We start from the raw sequence: 8,383 nt of genomic DNA, 5'->3' as shown, positions 1-8,383 counted from the left end.
TTGCTAATAAATATTTTGATTGTAAAACTTTTTTTCTTTTTTTTAAAGAAGTTTTCGTCTGTTTTAATGGACCGAAGTTTATTTTTAAATTTGTATTGAGTCCGTGTGCTCTTTCTCTCTGTCAAGGTCCTTGTTGTTGTTACTGTTGTTGAAATCAATGTTGTTGGCGTAACTCTTTGAGAATGTCGGGGTCAGATTCTGTTGTTCCTTTTTGGTTCTATCATTTTTGTTTTGTTTTTTTGCTTTTTATTCCCATCTGGAGTTGGATCCACGCAACCACATCAACGTGTTATGTCTTTGACTGGTGATTTGGATGCTGTGCATGCTGTTGCCGTTTGTAGCTCTTATTTCCTGATCCCAGAAGAAGCTTCTACCGTGGACTGTTGTGATGGAGGTTTAACTGAAGTCACTCAGCTCTTTCCCTTTCGTTTTGTTCTGTCCTTTCACAAACAAAGTTTGTGTCTGAAATGGCACCCTATTCCCTATATAGTGCACTACTTTAGACCAGAGCCCTATGGAACCCTATTCCCTATATAGTGAACTACTTTAGACCAGAGCCCTATGGAACCCTATTCCCTATATAGTGAACTACTTTAGACCAGAGCCCTATGGAACCCTATTCCCTATATAGTGAACTACTTTAGACCAGAGCCCTATGGAACCCTATTCCCTATATAGTGAACTACTTTAGACCAGAGCCCTATGGAACCCTATTCCCTATATAGTGAACTACTTTAGACCAGAGCCCTATGGAACCCTATTCCCTATATAGTGAACTACTTTAGACCAGAGCCCTATGGAACCCTATTCCCTATATAGTGAACTACTTTAGACCAGAGCCCTATGGAACCCTATTCCCTATATAGTGAACTACTTTAGACCAGAGCCCTATGGAACCCTATTCCCTATATAGTGAACTACTTTAGACCAGAGCCCTATGGAACCCTATTCCCTATATAGTGAACTACTTTAGACCAGAGCCCTATGGAACCCTATTCCCTATATAGTGAACTACTTTAGACCAGAGCCCTATGGAACCCTATTCCCTATATAGTGAACTACTTTAGACCAGAGCCCTATGGAACCCTATTCCCTATATAGTGAACTACTTTAGACCAGAGCCCTATGGAACCCTATTCCCTATATAGTGAACTACTTTAGACCAGAGCCCTATGCAGGCTCTTGTCAAAAAGTATTGCAGACCTCCCAACCTGCGTGCAGTTTGCGTAACATAGTCCAAAGTACTCTGGTATGAAAAACAACCTTAAAATACATATGAACAGGCTTCTAGTTGGCAGAATTAGTGTGGTTTTTTTGTTGACTCGACTGTCTGAAGTTGGAGCTGAGCCAATCAGGGGACTTGGGCGAATAGAACAGATTTTTAGCTTTCCCCCCTCCAGCAAGATGGCAGCTCTCCACTTGGTCTGTTGATATCACTGATGGATGAGGAAAAAGATGGTATGAAAACATTTTCCGAAATTGTATGGTGTTAGTCAAGCACGTAACTATTATTTCGTAGTTGGCTCCTTCGCTAAGGGGTCACTACGGCGACTGTAGTTAGCTTCTTCGCTAAGGGGTCACTACGGCGAAGGTAGTTAGCTCCTTCGCTGAGGGGTCACTACGGCGAAGGTAGTTAGCTCCTTCGCTGAGGGGTCACTACGGCGAAGGTAGTTAGCTCCTTCGCTGAGGGCTCACTACGGCGAAGGTAGTTAGCTCCTTCGCTGAGGGCTCACTACGGCGAAGGTAGTTAGCTCCTTCGCTGAGGGGTCACTACGGCGAAGGTAGTTAGCTACTTCGCTGAGGGGTCACTACGGCGAAGGTAGTTAGCTCCTTCGCTGAGGGCTCACTACGGCGAAGGTAGTTAGCTCCTTCGCTGAGGGCTCACTCAGGCGAAGGTAGTTAGCTCCTTCGCTGAGGGGTCACTACGGCGAAGGTAGTTAGCTACAGCGTTTAGTCAACTAAGCGAGAACACTTTCTTGCCTGGACATTTTGATTTCCGTCATGGTAGTAGGTCGGGAGCGCATTAACGAGAAAAGGGGAACGTGCGGTGTTGCTGAAGTTCAGCGTCGCTGTGTGGATAGAAACAGACATGGCAGAGAGCTGCCGTTTCCCCGCTGATACCGTCCTTCGTAGAAAGTTGTGTCAGACTGTTAAACATTAGCAGGCATTATGTTAACGACTACATTGCATCCAGTAATTTCATTATTCAGAATTTTCTCCACAAACAAAATGAAGAAGCCCGTTTACATTTGAGTGACTATGGACATAAAGACAGCTATTTGTTAGAATAGTCGTTACTGGGGTGGCGCAGTGTAAATGGTCTTAAGGCTGTGCCACCAGAGATTCTGGGTTCAAATCCAGACTGTCGCTGCCGGCTGTGACCAGGAGACCCATGGGGCTGCTCACAATTGGCCCAGCGTCGTCCGGGTTAGGGGAGGGGTTTGGCCGGGCAGGGATGTCCTTGTCCCATCGCGCTCTAGCGACTCCTCTGGCAGACCAGGCGCAGTGCACGCTGACACGGTCGCCAGGTGTACGTACGGTGTTTCCTCCGACACATTGGTGCGGTTTGGCTTCCGGGTTAAGTGGGCATTATGTCAAGAAGCGGTGTGGCTTGGTTGGGTTGTGTTTCAGAGGACGCACGGCTCTCGACCTTCGCCTCTCCCGAGTCCGTACGGGAGTTGCAGGGATGAGACTGTAACTACCAATTGGGGAAAAGAAGAAAAATTAGATTTACAAATACAAGAATAGTCATTACCCCTAAATTGAACCTAGAAAAATGTGTTATTGAGACCACCACAATTTAATTTAAGAGCAAACACAAGACTTCTTGTTTGATTATAATTTAAGACTAGGTTTCAGGAGATGACAGTTACAGGTTTTTCAAAAATGCTCCAATTTCCTGAGGGGGAAGTTGACTGACCCCCCACCACCACCCCAACCTTAGTCCTACATCAACCCCACCTTGTCAGAAAGCCCTGATTTGTACATTTTAAATGTATTTCTAGTTAGCTAGTGAAAGAAAAACAGCTAATTACCAAGTACCCATAGCTGGCTATAGCCTACAATTCCTCTTGAGGCATTCAACATCATTATTAGGCTAAAATTGGTTTTGTTAGAGCAGTCTGGGTGCCGTTGGGGTCTAGAGTGTCGCCACAGCGCTGAAGTGGTACTCATTTAAAAAAATATTAAAATATTCAAAGTTGTAGTGAACTATGCGGGCCCTGGTCTAAACTATATAGGGACTAGGGTACTGTTTTGGACACATCACTGTACAGTTCCTCAACCTCCTGTGTGTTGTTCTTTTTAGGTGGTGTCTCGCACACATTAAAAGAATAACCATTTTGTTGTGGCAAAATTCTTCTATAGAAATAGGAGATGGAAAAAAAAGCTAAACTTTTACAGTTTCGATGTGAGATCACAACAAAAAAACTATTTTTTCAACATATTGCCTTTTGAACGATCGTTCTAAAAAATGTCTATTTTAATATTTTACTTGTTACATGACATGTACATATTTGTAATATATAATTGAATAAATTTTATTGGTTGTGAATTAAAATAATGTCTTGCTGGTTTTTTTGTGTGTCATCTCAACCTTTTTCTGGTGTCGTACTGCCAAACCGTTGCTATATAGCGTTTTATTAATTGCTACACTTTGCCAATTATGCACTTTCCTCTACAAATACTTATATCACCCCGGCAGTTTACCCTTCAATGGATTTTTCCAGGTTAATTCTGAAATCCATCTGTATAACACGAGACATTGTGAAAACCTTCACACTGCTGCACCTCAAATGGTCAATTCTCTATCAGATACAGAGGTACCATTCTTATCTTCATATTGCCAAAACCTCATCATCCCTCAATAACTTCAAGCAAAGACTGGGGGTCAGCCTGATGAACCAAACTACTCAGTAATCTGATCCATGAAGACTGGAGGTCAGCCTGATGAACCATGAAGACTGGAGGTCAGCCTGATGAACCAAACTACTCAGTAATCTGATCCATGAAGACTGGAGGTCAGCCTGATGAACCATGAAGACTGGAGGTCAGCCTGATGAACCAAACTACTCAGTAATCTCCTCCATGACGACTGGGGGTCAGCCTGATGAACCAAACTACTCAGTAATCTCCTCCATGACGACTGGGGGTCAGCCTGATGAACCATGAAGACTGGGGGTCAGCCTGATGAACCATGAAGACTGGGGGTCAGCCTGATGAACCATGATGACTGGGGGTCAGCCTGATGAACCATGAAGACTGGGGGTCAGCCTGATGAACCATGAAGACTGGAGGTCAGCCTGATGAACCAAACTACTCAGTAATCTCCTCCATGACGACTGGGGGTCAGCCTGATGAACCATGAAGACTGGGGGTCAGCCTGATGAACCATGAAGACTGGGGGGTCAGCCTGATGAACCATGAAGACTGGGGGTCAGCCTGATGAACCAAACTACCCAATATTCCCCTCCATATGGCCTGATTTACACACAATCAAACATGTTTTTTTCTTGTATACTAAAGTAATGTACAATTTTATAATGAATACGATTTGTTTAACTGATTGAACAAACCTTTGTTTTTAATTGTTTTGTACTTCTATATGTGGTGTGATTGTCAAATCAACCCTTTTGGTCTTCCAACCTGCACACTGTTTTACGACGTATCTGCTGTCTTGTCTTTCGCTTCTTTTGCGAATAAATAAACCCTCAAATCTCCGTGCAATAAACGCTGGCGTGGGCGTGGCGTTTGGCCGCAGCGATGTTGACGAGTCGTCCGGCTGGTGTTTTATATGTTCGGGGAAGGAGTGTTTATTCTTTTGAGCAAAATCTCTGCCGATGGCAGAACTGTGTCTTTCCAGTAGGTGGCGACATACACAAATCATTCCACTAATGACGTCCCAAAATCTAGCTACTGTTCAAATCAAGTTGTATTTGTTTACATGAGCCCGAATACAACAGGTGTAGTAGACCTTACAGTGAAATGCTGAATACAACAGGTGTAGTAGACTTCGCAGTGAAATGCTGAATACAACAGGTGTAGTAGACCTCACAGTGAAATGCTGAATGCAACAGGTGTAGTAGACCTTACAGTGAAATGCTGAATGCAACAGGTGTAGTAGACCTTACAGTGAAATGCTGAATGCAACAGGTGTAGTAGACCTTACAGTGAAATGCTGAATGCAACAGGTGTAGTAGACCTTACAGTGAAATGCTGAATGCAACAGGTGTAGTAGACCTTACAGTGAAATGCTGAATACAACAGGTGTAGTAGACCTTACAGTGAAATGCTGAATGCAACAGGTGTAGTAGACCTTACAGTGAAATGCTGAATGCAACAGGTGTAGTAGACCTTACATTGAAATGCTGAATACAACAGGTGTAGTAGACCTCACAGTGAAATGCTGAATACAACAGGTGTAGTAGACCTCACAGTGAAATGCTGAATACAGCAGGTGTAGTAGACCTCACAGTGAAATGCTGAATACAACAGGTGTAGTATACCTTACAGTGAAATGCTGAATACAACAGGTGTAGTAGACCTTACAGTGAAATGCTGAATGCAACAGGTGTAGTAGACCTCACAGTGAAATGCTGAATACAGCAGGTGTAGTAGACCTCACAGTGAAATGCTGAATACAACAGGTGTAGTATACCTTACAGTGAAATGCTGAATACAACAGGTGTAGTAGACCTTACAGTGAAATGCTGAATACAACAGGTGTAGTAGACCTTACAGTGAAATGCTGAATGCAACAGGTGTAGTAGACCTTACAGTGAAATGCTGAATACAACAGGTGTAGTAGACCTTACAGTGAAATGCTGAATACAACAGGTGTAGTAGACCTTACAGTGAAATGCTGAATAAAACAGGTGTAGTAGACCTTACAGTGAAATGCTGAATGCAACAGGTGTAGTAGACCTTACAGTGAAATGCTGAATGCAACAGAAGTAGTAGACCTTACAGTGAAATGCTGAATACAACAGGTGTAGTAGACCTTACAGTGAAATGCTGAATGCAACAGGTGTAGTAGACCTTACAGTGAAATGCTGAATACAACAGGTGTAGTAGACCTTACAGTGAAATGCTGAATACAACAGGTGTAGTAGACCTCACAGTGAAATGCTGAATACAGCAGGTGTAGTAGACCTCACAGTGAAATGCTGAATACAACAGGTGTAGTAGACCTTACAGTGAAATGCTGAATACAACAGGTGTAGTAGACCTTACAGTGAAATGCTTACTTACAGGCTCTAACCAATAGTGCAAACAAGGTGTTAGGTGAACAATAGGTAAGTAAAGAAATAAAAACAACAGTAAAAAGCCCTTAACCAACAATGCAGTTTTAAGAAAATACCTTATTTGTCACAGGCGCCGAATACAACAGTGAATTGCTTACTTTAAAGATAACGAAAAATTTATAAAATAAACAAGTTATTCAAGAGTGGCAGTAAAATTAGAATAGCGAGGCTATATACAGTGGGTACCAGTACTTAGTCAATGTGGAGGCTATATACAGGGGGTTACCGGTACAGAGTCAATGTGGAGGCTATATACAGGGGGTTACCGGTACAGAGTCAATGTGGAGGCTATATACAGGGTGTTACGGTACAGAGTCAATGTGGAGGCTATATACAGGGTGTTACGGTACAGAGTCAATGTGGAGGCTATATACAGGGTGTTACGGTACAGATTCAATGTGGAGGCTATATACAGGGGGTACCGGTACAGAGTCAATGTGGAGGCTATATACAGGGGGTACCGGTACAGAGTCAATGTGGAGGCTATATTCAGGGGGTACCGGTACAGAGTCAATGTGGAGGCTACATACAAGGGGTACTGGTACAGAGTCCATGTGCGGGGTCACCGGTTAGTCGTGGTAATTGACATAATATGTACATGCACTTAGGTTTGTTATTGTGGCTATGCATATATAATAACAGAGACTAGTAGCAGTGTAGGGTGGGTGGGGGTGCCTTCCTCTGACACCGCCTGGTATAGAGGTCCTGGATGGCAGGAAGCTTGGCCCCTGTATTGTACTGGGCCGTAAGCACTTCCCTCTGTAGTGCCTTGCGGTCGGAGGCCAAGCAGTTGATATACCAGGCAGTGATGCAACCAATCAGGATGCTCTCGATGGTGCAGCTGTAGAACCTTTTGAGGTTCTCAGGACCCATGACAAATCTTTTCAGTCTCCTGAGGGGGAATAGGTTTTGTCGTACCCTCTTCATGACTGCCTTGGTGTGTTTGGACCATTCTAGTTTGTTAGTGATTTGGACACCAAGGAACTTGAAGCTCTCAACCTGCTCCACTACAGCCCCGTCCATGAGAATGGGGGGCGAGCTCGGTCCTCCTTTTCCCTGAAGTCCACAATCATCTCCTGTTATAAATTATGTTAAGTTATTTTTTAATTTTTTTAAAATTTTATTTCACCTTTATTTAACCAGGAAGGCCATTTGGAGAACAAGTTGATTGCTGTTATAAGTGGGTTCAACCAGACTTTGCTGTTATAAGTGTGTTCAACCAGACGTTGCTGTTATAAGTGGGTTCAACCAGACGTTGCTGTTATAAGTGGGTTCAACCAGACGTTGCTGTTATAAGTGGGTTCAACCAGACGTTGCTGTTATAAGTGGGTTCAACCAGACGTTGCTGTTATAGTGGGTTCAACCAGACGTTGCTGTTATAGTGGGTTCAACCAGACGTTAGGCTCCTGGATGGATCTGTCATATACCGAGTTGTTAGATTGCCTACCTTCCCCTACAATAGAAACCCTGGTTTGAATCCAGGCTGTATCACAACCGGCTGTGATTGGGAGTCCCATAGGGTGGTGCATAATTGGCCTAGCGTTGTCCGGTTTTGGCCGGTCTAGGCAGTCATAGCCTATACTGCTACTTGATGGCTTCTGGCCCTTTCACACCCAAAGAGCACCGTAGGCTGGAACTGCTCACTATGATGACTACAATAACAAATGGCTGCCTAATGGGGAGTTTTATGGCTGGGGGAAAGGTTTGTGTCAGGCTTGACAATGGTTAAGATTTGACTATTAGAAGTCAGTGAGAACATTGGGGAATGATTATTTTATCAATTCAAAGTTGCCCACATTATCTGTACTCTGACTTGACAATATTGTTGATCAAGACAGGAGTGTTTCGAACACATTCACCTTCATGCATCGGGTTTTTAACGGTATCGTAAGGGGAGTGAGTCTATATTTCTCCTCCTCCTGACCCCTGAGTGGCTGGTTTCTGTTATCTTGAAGAGCTGCCCAGCCCCGCCACGCCTCACTGATTTGTGTCTCTTCGTTCTGCCTAAGCTACTGGTCCAGCCAGCCGTCTCCAGTCCAGCCAGCCGTCTCCAGTCCAGCCAGCCGTCTCCAGTCCAACTA

Source organism: Oncorhynchus clarkii, chromosome 28 (assembly GCF_045791955.1).
Source record: "Oncorhynchus clarkii lewisi isolate Uvic-CL-2024 chromosome 28, UVic_Ocla_1.0, whole genome shotgun sequence".
Lineage (NCBI taxonomy): Eukaryota > Metazoa > Chordata > Actinopteri > Salmoniformes > Salmonidae > Oncorhynchus > Oncorhynchus clarkii.
This window is presented reverse-complemented; position numbering follows the sequence as displayed.